This window comes from Triticum urartu, chromosome 3 (assembly GCF_003073215.2).
Source record: "Triticum urartu cultivar G1812 chromosome 3, Tu2.1, whole genome shotgun sequence".
NCBI classification, from domain to species: Eukaryota; Viridiplantae; Streptophyta; class Magnoliopsida; order Poales; family Poaceae; genus Triticum; species Triticum urartu.
Window position 1 is genome coordinate 594,872,591 of NC_053024.1, and position 13,773 is coordinate 594,886,363.

The window sequence follows — 13,773 nt, forward strand, 5'->3', positions numbered from 1 at the left end:
GATTCCCTCACAAGTTGGGATGAGTCTCCAGACTATACAAAAAATAAAAGAGGCCAAAGAAGCCCAATTTTTTTAAAAAAAAAGAGAGGCCAAACAGCCCAAACAAAAAAGGAAAAGAAAAAATGAGAGAAAAGAGAGAAAGGACAATGTTACTATCCTTTTTCCACACTTGTGCTTCAAAGTAGCACCATGTTCTTCATGATAGAGAGTCTCCTATTTTGTCACTTTCGTATACTAGTGGGAATTTTTCATTATAGAAGTTGGCTTGTATATTCCAATGATGGGCTTCCTCAAATTGCCCTAGGTCTTCGTGAGCAAGCGAGTTGGATGCACACCCACTTAGTTTATTTTTGAGCTTTCATAAACTTATAGCTCTAGTGCATCCGTTGCATGGCAATCCCTACTCACTCACATTGATCTCTATTGATGGGCATCTCCATAGCCCGTTAATTTATACGCCTAGTTGATGTGATACTTTCTCCTTTTTTTCTTCTCCACAACCACCATATTCTATTCCACCTATAGTGCTATATCCATGGCTCACGCTCATGTATTGCATGAAAGTTGAAAAAGTTTGAGAATACTAAAGTGTGAAACAATTGCTTGGCTTGTCATCGGGGTTGTGCATGATTTAATACTTTGTGTGATGAAGATGGAGCATAGCCAGACTATATGATTTTGTAGGGATAACTTTGTTTTGCCATGTTATTTTGAGAAGACACAATTGCTTTGTTAGTATGCTTGAAGTATTATTGTTTTTATGTCAATATTAAACTTTTGTTTTGAATCTTATGGATCTGAATATTCATGCCACAATAAAGAAGATTACATGGATAAATATGTTAGGTAGAATTCCACATCAAAAATTCCGTTTTTATCATTTACCTACTCGAGGATGATTAGGAATTAAGCTTGGGGATGCCTGATATGTCTCCAATGTATCTATAATTCTTTATTGTTCCATGCTATTATATTATCTGTTTTGGATGTTTTATATGCATTAATATGCTATTTTATATTATGTTTGGGACTAACTTATTAACCGAGAGCCCAGTGCCAGTTTCGGTTTTTTCCTTGTTTTTGAGTTTTACAGAAAAGGAATATCAAACGGAGTCCAAATGGAATAAAACTTTCGCGATGATTTTTCTTGGACCAGAAGACATCCATGGAGCTTGGAGAGAGGGCTAGAAGAGTCTCGAGGACACCACAAGCCCTCAGGGCGCCCCTGGCTTGTGGGCCCCACGGGACTCTTCAAACCCTAATTTTTTCTCTCTATAAATTCCCAAATATTCCCAAACGACCAGAAGCGTCCACCAAAATAATTTTCCGCCGCCACAAGCTTCTGTTCCTGTGAGATCCCATCTTGGGGCCTTTTTTCGGCATCCTGCTCGAGGGGGATTCGATCACGGAGGGCATCTACATCAACTCTATTGCCTTTTTGATGAAGCGTGAGTAGTTTACCATAGACCTACGGGTCCATAGCTAGTAGCTACATGGCTTATTCTCTCCCTACGATCTTCAATACCATGTTCACCTCGATGTTCTTGGGGTTCTATCCGATGTAATGTTCTTTTGCGGTGTGTTTGTCGAGATTCGATGAATTGTGGATTTATGATCAGATTATCTATGAATATTATGTGAGTTTTTCTGAATTCGTATATGCGTGATCAAATATCTTTGTATTTCTCTTTGAATTATAGGTTTGGTTTCAAGAGAGAAGCCTCTAGTGAAACCTATGGCCCCTGGGTCTATTTTCCATCATATATTTTCATATCTATAAACCAAAAAACCCAAAAATACCTTGCTGTGATTTATTTGTTTTTACTTTGTTTTACATTTTATGTCTATCTCTATCAGATCTCATCCTTGCAATTGGTCGTGAAGGGATTGAAAACCCCTTTATCACGTTGGGTGCAAGTGTTTGATTGTTTGTGCAGGTGCATAGATTGGAGACTTGCGTGTACCTCCTACTGGATTGATACCTTGGTTCTCAAACTAAGGGAAAATGATTATCTCTATTTGCTGCATCACCCTTTCCTCTTCAAGGGAAAAAACAACGCAAGCTCAAGAAGTAGCAGTAGCATAATTTATTTGGGTATTGTCTAGAGTTTTGCTAACATAATGGATAACATTTAATTTCTTATCAATTCCTTGTCCTAGGATAGCACCAAGAACATAATCGCTAGCATCACACATAATTTCAAATGGCAAGTTCAAATCAGGTGGTTGAACAATAGGTGTAGTAGTTAAGGCTTTCTTAAGTGTTTCAAAGGCTTCTACACAATCATCATCAAACACAAATGGAACATCCTTTTGTAAAAGATTTGTAAGAGGCCTAGAAATTTTAGAGAAGTCTTTAATGAACCTCCTATAGAAACCAGCATGACCAAGGAGACTATGAATACCTTTGATATCTTTAGGACATGGCATTTTCTCAATTGCATCAACTTTAGTTTTATCCACCTCAATATCGCGTTCAGAAATTTTACGACCCAAGACAATGCCTTCATTAACCATAAAGTGGCACTTCTCCCAATCCAAGACAAGATTAGTTTGTTCACATCTCTGCAAAACTCGATCAAGGTTGCTTGAGCAGTCATCAAAAGAAGTTCCTTAAACGGAAAAATCATCCATGAAAACCTCAACAATCTTTTCACAAAAATCAAAGAATTAATATAGCATTCACACATCTTTGAAAGGTAGCAGTTGCATTGCATAAACCAAAAGTCATACATTTATAAGCATATGTTTCGAAAGGGCAAGTAAAAGTGGTTTTCTATTGATCAGGTTGTGAAGTAGGTATTTGAAAGAACCCGGAATATTCATCAAGAAAACAGAAGTGTGTGTGCTTAGATAATCTTCCTAGCATTTGATCAATAAAAGGTAGAGGGTAATGATCTTTTCTAGTAGCTTTATTTAATTTCATAAAGTCAATTACCATTCTATAGCCTGTAACAATTCTTTTTGGGATAAGCTCATTTTTATCATTAGGAACAACAGTAGTACCTCCCTTCTTAGGGACACAATGAACGGGACTTACTCATCTACTATCAGCTATGTGATAGATTGTGCCTGCTTCGAGAAGCTTGAGTATTTCAGTTCTTACCACTTCTTTCATCTTAGGATCCAATCGTCGTTAGTGATCAACAACAGGTTTAGCATTAGGTTCATATTAATCTTGTGCTGACAGAGAGTGGGACTAATTCCCTTAAGATCATCAAGAGTATATCCAATAGCAGCATGATGCTTCTTCAGAATTTTTAATAATCTCTCTTCTTCATGTTCTAAAAGGTTGGCACTAATAATAACAGGATATGTCTTTTTCTCATCAAGATAAGCATACTTCAAAGTGTCTGGCAATTGCTTTAATTCAAACACATGATCACCTTTAGGTGGAGGAGGACGTCCCAGAGTTTCAATAGGAAAATTGTGTTTAAGGAGAGGTTGTTGTTCGAAGAAATTTTTATCTATTTCATTTCTTTCATGCAATTGCATATCATTTTCATGGTCTAGCAAATATTGTTCTAGTGGATCAGTAGGAGGTACAACAATAGAAGCAAGATCAATTAATTCATCCTTGCTAAATGATTCTTTATCATGAGGTTGTTTGCGAAACTTAGAGAAATTAAAATCATGAGACTCATCACCAAAGCTAACACTGGCAATTTCTTTCTCATAATCTATTTTAGCATTAATAGTGTTCAAGAAAGGTCTAACAAAAATTATGAGACAAAAGTCATCTCGTGGGGAACCAAGAACTAGAAAATAAGTAGGGTATTTAGTTTTCCCACACAAGACTTCAACATCTCTAACTATCCAAGTGGTGTGATGGTTTTCTATTAGCAAGTTTAATAATAACATCTATATCTTCTATTTCAGTGGGTGATATGTCATTCATAATTTCTTAATATAAGGTAAAAGCAATAGCACTCACACTAGCACCCACATCACACAAACCATGATAACAATGATCTCCTATTTTAACTGAGACAACAGGCATGCCAACAACAGGTCTATGTTTATCTTTTTCATCGGGTTTGGCAATTCTAGTTGCTTCATCACATAAGTAAACAACATGCCCATCCACATTTTCAACCAAGAGATCTTTAACCATGGCAACACTAGACTCTACTTTAATTTGCTCAGAGGCTTTAGGTACTTTAATGTTACTTTTACGGACCACAGTTGACACCTTAGCATGTTCGTTTATCCTAACAGGGAAAGGTGGTTTTTCAATATAAGCAGTAGGAACAACTCGATCAACATTATAAAATGGTAGTTTCATCTTTAGCTCTGACCGGTTCTTTAGTTTCTTCTTCGATAGGGGGATGATATTTAAACCACTTCTCTTTAGGGAGATCACCATGAGTAGTAAATGATTAACAAAAGGAGGCTACTGTCTTAGAGTCAAGTCCATATTTAGTGCTAAACTTTTGAAAAGCATCGATGTTCATAAAAGATTTAACACAATCAAACTCAAGCTTAATACCTGACTCTTTACCTTCGTTGAGTTCACAATCTTCAGAGTTGCGTTTAATTCTTTCTAAGAGATCCGACTTGAATTCAATAGTTTTCTTCATAAAAGAACCAGTACAAGAAGTATCGAGCATGGATTGATCATTACGAGAAAGCCGAGCATAAATTTTTTGAATAATAATTTCTCTTGAGATCTCATGATTGGGGTATGAATATAACATTGACTTAAGCCGCCCCCAAGCTAGAGCGGTAATTTCTCTTTCACGAGGCCAAAAATTATATATATATATATATAAAATTCTGATCACGATGAACTAAATGCATAGGATAAAACTTTTGGTGAAATTCTAATTTCAATTGATTCCAGTTCCATGATCCAATATCATCGCATAGCCTATACCATGTCAATGCTTTTCCCTCCAAAGATAAAGGAACCTTCTTCTTAACCTCATCTCCGAGCAAACCTGCAAGCTTAAATAATCCGCAAACTTCATCCACATAGGTTAGGTGCATATCAGGATGTTTTGTTCCATCTCCTGCATAAGGATTAGCTAGCAATTGCTCTGTACCCAAAGGAATTTCATAACTAACATTTTTAGTAGGTGAAGTAGGTTGAGGGGAAACTCTTTGTGTTTCCGGCCGAGGTGAAGATACCCCGAACAAACCCCTCAAAGGATTATCTTCCATAGTAACAAGTGACAATAAATTTCAGCACGTAATAATAATTTTTCCTTACTAATTTCCACTTACCAAGAGCGCTTCACTCCCCGGCAACGGTGCCAGAAAAGAGTCTTGATAACCCACAAGTATAGGGGATCAATCGTAGCCCTTTCGATAAGTAAGAGTGTCAAACCCAATGAGGAGGAGAAGGAAATGACAAGTGGTTTTCAGCAAGGTAATTTCTGCAAGCACTAAAATTGTTGGTAACAGGTAGTTTGATAGCAATATAATTTGTAATGGACAAGTAATGGTAATAGTGAATAAAGTGCAGCAAGGTAGCCCAATCCTTTTTGTAGCAAAGGACAGGCCAAAACGGTCTCTTATAATAAGCAAAGCGTTCTTGAGGGCACACGAGAATTGCATCTAGTCACTTTCATCATGTTGGTTTGGTTTGCGTTCTCTACTTCGATAATTTGATATGTGGGTGGACCGGTGCTTGGTTGATGTTCTTACTTTAACAAACCTCTCACTTGTGATTAACCCCCTCGCAAGCATCTGCAACTATGAGAAAAGTATTAAGATAAAATCTAACCATAGCGTTAAACATATGGATCCAAATCGGTCCCTTACGAAGTAGCGCATAAACTAGGGTTTAAGCTTCTGTCACTCTAGCAACCCATCATCTAATAACTACTCCACAATGCATTCCCTTAGGTCCAAATATGGTGAAGTGCCATGTAGTTGATGTTCACATGACACCACTAAGGGAATCACAACATACATATTATCAAAATATCGAACACATATCAAATTCACATGATTACTTGCAACATGATTTCTCCCGTGGCCTTAAGAACAAAAGTAACTACTCACAAATGATATTCATGCTCAAGATCAAAGGGGTATTAAATAGCATAATGGATCTGAACATATAATCTTCCACCAAATAAACCATATAGCTAGTAATCAACTACAAGATGTAATCAACCCACAGGTACCAATCTGAGGTTCCGGTACAAAGATTGAACACAAGAGATGAAGTAGGGTTTGAGATGAGATGTTGTTGTTTAAGATGTTGATGGAGATTGGCCTCCCAAAGATGAGAGGGTTGTTGGTGATGACGATGGCTTCAATTTACCCCTCTGGGAGGGAAATTCCCCCGACGGAATCGCTCCACCGGAGGGCAAAAGTACTCCTGCCCAAGTTCCGCCTCGAGACGGCGGCGTTCCATCTCGAAAGTCCTTATCTTATTTTTTTTCTAGGTCAAAATGACCTATATACCAGAAGATGGCCACCGGTGGTGGGCTGGGCTGGCCACAACCCACCAGGGCGCGCCTGGGGGCCTGGCGCGCCCTAGTGTCTTGTGGTCACCAGGTGGCCCCCTCTGGTAGTTCTTTTCTCCAATAATTATTAAATATTCCAAAATAATTCTCCATGAAATTTCAGCTCATTTGGAGATGTGCAAAATAGGTATCTCTGACGTAGCTTTTTCAGGTCCGAAATTCCAGCTGCTGGTATTCTCCCTCTTCGTGTAAACCTTGCATATTATGAGAGAAAAGGCATTAGAATTACTCCATAAAGCATTATTATGCATAAAAACATTATAAATAACAATATGAAAACATGATGCAAAATGGACATATCACACCCCTTCTAACCCCAACCCCAGCAGATAGTAACCCAGTTCCAGTTGACACAGCATCGTTTGCAGCATAGAGCACCCAAACACGAGCAGTTAGTAAGACAACTGCAATGCCCAAAGCACGAGGACCACCTCTCCGAACCCCAACTCAATGCTTAAAGCAGAAGTAGAATTGTTCTCAGGTCAGGTACCGTACCTATGGTTCATACTCCTTTGCTCTTGCATAACTGTATTTACTCATACCAACTAATTTCAAATTTGAAGGATGCAATTCAAACTCCAATGGCGCAACATGTATGTTTTAAACCTATTTCTTTAACTAGATTGTTGTTCCAACTTCTTGCTCTATGTTGGTTTCAGTTTCAATTGTATAAAAAGTTGTGTTCTCATGTCATGCACATTACAATTGTTGTTAGTGATTTGTTGTTTCCCACACTTATATTATGTCTATGCTACTTTGTCTTAAACGGATATGATTTGAACTGTGTCTCTATGTTGATTTGGCAACATAAACTAGAATGATATAGACAATACAATGATCATAGTTCATAGATATATGTTTGTTTCATGTTGTTATCATGTCCACCTTACTATTGAACCGGTTTACCAAAATGAGTTTCATATACTACATGCTAAACATGTGATGTGTCTGCTTGTTTCTCTTGTAGAATACCGACAGAATATTGGATAAGAGCACCCCATTATGCAATGGTAGAGAAAGTAATGCATATAAGGTTCAAGATAATGATACAACCCTGTTGGTCTCCAAAAAAGGTGAAAAAACCTATCTTGTAGATAGTGAGACAATCCCAAAGTCATGCCTTGATGTAGTGTTTGAGTTACTGGCCACTACCACTGGCACAAACTCTTCGAACTCGCTGCCTGAATCATTTCAGCTTCTTGAGTCTCAGCTACAAGCTGAAAGGCATCATTCAGCTGTGCTACGACGAGAAGCTGAAGGACTGAGGAAGTCCCTGCAGAATTCAGATGCATACTTTCTGGTGCAACAGCAACCGTTGGAGGATTTTAGCGCCAAACAAGAGAAAGCTAATAAGCTTGCTAAGCTTCTTGCCAGCATGGTGGGTACCCAGGATATTGTGTCTTGAACTCTTCTAAAGTGGTTTCAGTTCTGGACTTGTTTTTGATGCTGCGTTTATTTGTATTGATGGCCAATTTAGACGCCCACTGTATGTAATATGCTGCTTTGTTTACTATATTTGCACTGATGGTGAACTTTGATGCCCAATGGATGTAATATGTATAATAGCCGTAATAGCCTAGCGTAAGTTGCTTGCTTATTTATTTCCTTATTGTATTGTTTATTTGTTTGCTTGTAGTCACTGCAGTTCTTTTTCCGTGGTTTTCTAGTGGCCACAATAACATATTTTTTTAAACATGGCACAATAACCATGGGAAACATATGGGCCGTTGTAATCATGGTCCTGCTACCTGTAGTGACCATGGACCTCCACGAGCCTTCTATGGGCCGTAGAATCAATGGGCCATCTACGGGCCGTATGATCGATTGGCCAAACATGGGTCATACTATTCGTGGACCAATAATGGACCGCAATATTGGCCATAAACAGGATAGAGTGGGAATCGTCTGTTTATGGGCCGACCATAACGGGCCGTCAATAGGCCAATATGTATAACCAGCTTTTAATTATATTGACAGGCATAACGAGGCGTTATGGGTCGTATTTGATGATGCTACGAAAACAGCCCAACGGATTAATGGGCCACATACGGGCCGACTGTAAGCACGGGTTGAATTTGGCCCACAAACGGAACAGGACAGTAATGGACCGTAAGTAATCGAATGCTGGAAATGAGGCCAAGAAAAAATGGGCCCTTAGAAGGCCGAAAGATAACACGGTCTCGAAATGGCCCAATGGAATCATGGGCCATTAATGGGTATAAGCGATATATTGTTCATTACGGGTCAGATTCACCACAGGCCGTTAATGGGCCAAGAGTTACAAACGGCCTCATATGGGCCGAAAGACGTCATGGGTCATACATGGGCCGGAAGTTACATCGGGCTCGAATCATATTGGACGGCCCAGATGACGCTACGTACTGGGCCTAATTTGTATAGACCGTAACGGGCCGTGAGTTAACGGGTTGTAAATGGGCTATATGCAAACAAGCCATTAATAGGCTTTCCGTGGCCAGCCCACTACCTTTTGACCAAGTCAAATGGGCCGGCTTTTTTAACCTAAATGGGCCACTGTTGGGCCTGACCACGTGTCGACGTATCATAGGCGGGTCCTGTCCATTGGACGGTTGATATCTGTCCCAACAGGGAGCTGACACACGGTTCCCCCCGGCCAATGGGAATTTTACACGTGGAAAATCGTCATTGATCTTGGCTGTTAACGGGTTGTCGGATCCAAAACTAGACCCGATAGCATAACGGCGACCATTATGGTGAATGCCACATGTCGGTTATCCTTGATGAAAGTACTTTCATGATGCGTCATTTATCATCATGGAAGTGGACACTTCCATAATGTTAATTTGAGTATTGTCATGGAACACTTCTACAACAGCACAGGTATGACTATCTTGATTCTGTCATAAAATCGTCATGGATGTACATGTATGACAGAAAACGTAACCTACTGTGACAAACACGTATCATCATAGAAGCGTTTTTTGTAGTGTACATCTTCGCTCGGGACGTGCGCCGCGACCGTTGGCGGTACCGCCTCCATCGGGCGGAATTACAGGCCGCCTACAGGGAGACGGACGAGGTGTTCGACAAGAGCGACGACAAGGACGACATCACTAGCTTCGCCATGGCCGCACCCCGCCGCCACAACCATGAAGCCGACACGTCCGCGGCCGGCGGCGGCGAGGAAGAGTAGTCTGTGGTAGGTCGCCACCGCTCAGGTCCCTAGAAGGCAACCGCTCCTTCCTTCCCGCCGAAGCCAAGCTTGGTGGGCTGATCATCGTCAGCCGATTAGCCACTTAGGTTTGCGGTGGCGGAGGCAGAGCTGGAGAGCCCCGACGCGAATGCACGAGCCGGAGTTTCAGTTCTCGGGGCTCATGGCCGGACATGGAAAACGGGCACGACGATCATTTAGATTAGGTTTAGAGTAGGGCTTAGTTAAAAATTATCCAAAATGTAATGAATTTCGTTCGGTTTATATGAAAAATGTTTCAATTGTAATGAATGTGCTCCGGTTTATATAAAAATATTTCGTGTTTGCATGAATTTCATCTGGCTAGTTGGAACCCGGCTTGAATTATATACGGACAGTGTTGGATGACCGCCTCCTGCATCCTGTCTGTCCGTGGACTGACATCCGGTCCACGGACGGATCCGGGGGAGAATTTGCGGATCAGCTTTGATGATGCCCTTACACAGTTGAGCTTTGAGGATAATTTTGTTCGTATTTCTCCGTGCATATTTCTCTAGCCATTCGCAGCGGCAGCGCCATCAGAGTCATCATTTTTCTTTTCTTGCGGGGGATCAGAGTCATCCTTAATAAGCAGCCTCCCATCTTATGTGGTTGCAATCCACTCCGTATGCCGTACTATCATTGTACTGTTCGAGATCATTTTCGTCTATCTCATGATGGCATTCAAATGTCGGTATCTTGATCTTCCAGAGAGCGATTTGCCTCTACACTTGTTGGGTTGGTCATTCATCTACTGTTTTCAGCTCTGCTAAATTTTCCATGCGCATGAGAAGTCGCCAAAGAAAAATCACGATGATCGCAAAAAAAAAAAATCAGGATGTACTGCTTACTATTTTTCTTCAAAAATATATGGTACCTATTATTATTATTTTTTAAAAGAGGCAAGAGTTGGAATTTGTAGGTGCATCTTGAGTTTTTTTTAGAATAAGATAAGAATCGTGTGTGTAGGTGCTTCATGGTGATCATGCATGCATTGGTGGGTACCGTGCGTGTCCATCATCTGCTTCCTGCCCGGTCTTTTCATTTTGCAGCTCGGGGATAAGCCGCTCCGGCACCGCACGGTACGAGACGCACCAGCTTGTGCAAAAATACACCACGCTGCTTCACCTTTCCCATACGCATCCATGTGCGGTGCCGCTCGTCTCCTCTCCCTCCGTCCGTCCGCGCTCCGATCATCGATTTTCCCGCGGGCGAGGGACACGCAGCAAATGACGCACGCGCTGACACCAATTCCCGCGCGTCGCGACGCCCGGCACCGTCGCCGTCGCCCTCTCTCGCAGGCCCGCCCGATTCGTCGCCCACTCATGGCTTCCCGTCAGGCCCAGTTTTGGTTGGTAGACACCGATCGATCTCTCGACCTCGGCGCCAAACTTCCCCCGGCGCCCGCGTACGCGACGTACTAGGTAGGTGGCCGGGTGCACTGCACCTCCGCCCTCCTGGATCGACCGGGAATTTCGAGGCGCCCATCGATGGCGAGCCTGTGATCCAGGTTGATCGGTGGACGACGCTTGATCCATCGATCGTGGATCGACCCCTTCCTGTGGACAGGGAGCGGGCCGGAAATATCTCCACAGTAGGTGACAAGTCCTTTTGCTTTAGCGTGTCTCGCGTATTTTAGCTTGCTCTCCGGCACGCCTTCGATCCATTTTTTGTGGCTCCTGCCCAGCAGAGCATCGGTGGGTGCGCTTTGGCCATTTGCGCCATGGATTCTATGATTGCATGTACGTGCCCCTTGTTCATGCAACTTCACTTTGGGTTTGGGCTTCGAGATATCAACGCTCACTCGACGATGGTTCATATGCAGTGGTACCGGGCCACTACTGTCCTTGTGAAGAGAATCTGGTGCTCAAATCGTTCGCCGGTGTGCCGCTGGTACACTGGGCCAGCATGCATGGCGAGTGAGTGGTCAATTATTTGTACGTCTGCAATTTGGGCGTCCAATGGGCGGCCACCACGTGGCGTGGAGATGACTGATGTGTGATCAGAACGAGGAGGTAGCGTGATATGGGGCACGTTCCCATATTCCCGGAGCTGCCAGAGTTATTTCCCCGCCATATCTCTCCAAAGTTGCCGGAGTACTGCAGCGCCGATCACCTCACATCTGCCACAGTGCTATGCACCGCAAACCAAATTCATCGAGGTATTTGGGTATTCCCTAGAGAAAGTCATCGAGGTAGCGGACTGTTTGTGTGCCCCAATTATTTGGTGATTCGTCTGGATTTATCTGAATTTCAACCTGTGTTTCATAGGTTTGAGTCTGAGGTGACATATGTCAGAGTATGGGCGCAATAATTTGGTTTTATAGGCCTTTTACCGACTCTCTTCCTAACTAATACCCCCCCCCCCCTAATTTTAGCGGGGGTGGGCCCCTCACCCTTATTTTTACATAATCAAACATACTCCCTCCGTTCCAAAATAGATGACTCAACTTTGTACTAACTTTGTATGAAGTTTGTACAAAGTCGGGTCATCTATTTTGGAACGGAGGAAGTGGTCCATATGTTTAGCATTGCTCACATTTGAGTCTGGGGTGACATATGTTTGGAATATCCATGGAGCCACAACACCTTGAGATATACGCAATGTAGAATCGTTTGCGCAAGTATTCATGCATAATCCATCTTTTTAGCCATGGCGTTGTGTATTTTTCTATCCTCGCCTGCATATTTGTCGCCCCATGTTAAGAACCTTGGATCGTTAGACAATTCAAGGCCAGAACGGCACAACAATAGAGAAAGAGATGAATAAGATGGTTTTGCCATATATCCAACCTTGTTTATAAAGTGTGCTCTCAAGTCCATTGGAGCTCCGAGTAGCAAGAAGGATCGCACTGAGGGAGGCTACTATGGCGTAGTGAAGGACCATTGATTTGGCTATGCTGGGAGAAGGATCATTGGTGCCATCGGCGGGACATCTCAACGAAGGCAAGGGGCAAGCAATGCCACAACAACTAGGGATGGTTGATGACATATCACTGGGCTTTCTAGCAGAGGGTTGGTTTAATGCAAACATCATCCAGCCCATGAATTCTAAAATAATGGACATAACTACACGATCATTGCTTTGGTTCAGCACAGCTCTTGAAGCATATACCCTTGCAAACCTCCCAAGGCGACTATTTTTCAACCCGTCGATGTGTTTGGGGTAGAAAACCAGTGCTCCTTTGAGCTAAAAATTGTTCTATTTGTACAAACTCATCGTAGGGCCTCTTTGCATCACAATATTTTGAAAAACGTAGAAATCGGAAAAAGAACACATGATTCAAATATCAGGTACTCCCTCCGTAAAAAAAATATAAGAGAATTTGGATCACTAAAGTAGTATATAAACACTCTTGTATTTCTTTACAGAGGGAGTACTATATATACAAACTCCTACAATAAATTTTGTGGTGATCCATCTAGACGGTTCAAATGGAATAAGCAATGGAATTTTAGAGGAACACACACACACACACACACACACACAGAGAGAGAGAGTTTGTCAAGGAAAAAGAGGAACAAGGTTTGAGCTCATGTTTTTTAAGCATAAGTTTTGAGCTCATGTTAATTAGATTTCCTAGTGAATTAATGGCAAAGGGAGAAAATTCATTCCGTAGGAATTTCACAACAAATAGATATGACCCAAAAAGACAAGTTCATGAAAAAATTCCTAAGAATTGGATTCCTCCAAGATTTGAATGTAATGTAAATAGAATCCTCAAAAATAGGGATCCTTGAAAAATGATTTATAGCAGGCAAAAGAACCAAATTCACGAATTTTTCAAACATTTGTAAGACCAGTTAGGCAAAATCCCAATGAGATATTGCCGTTTACTAGTCAGACCCAACTTCAACAATCTCCTGGTAGAAATCTTTTGGCGTCAGTGAAATGGCCGAAATCTTGTCGAATTCTGGTGCACTTTGTGAGCTCCGACCCCATTGCTGAGAATTTACCAACAGGCAAGGCGACACCGTGCTTTCTTTGCCCTGTATTTCGAAGGACTGCGAATCGGACGGTCCACTCTCAAAGCCCCATTTCGCGTGGAACGGTCGATCGACCAAACCACGCTAGAACAAAACGGGA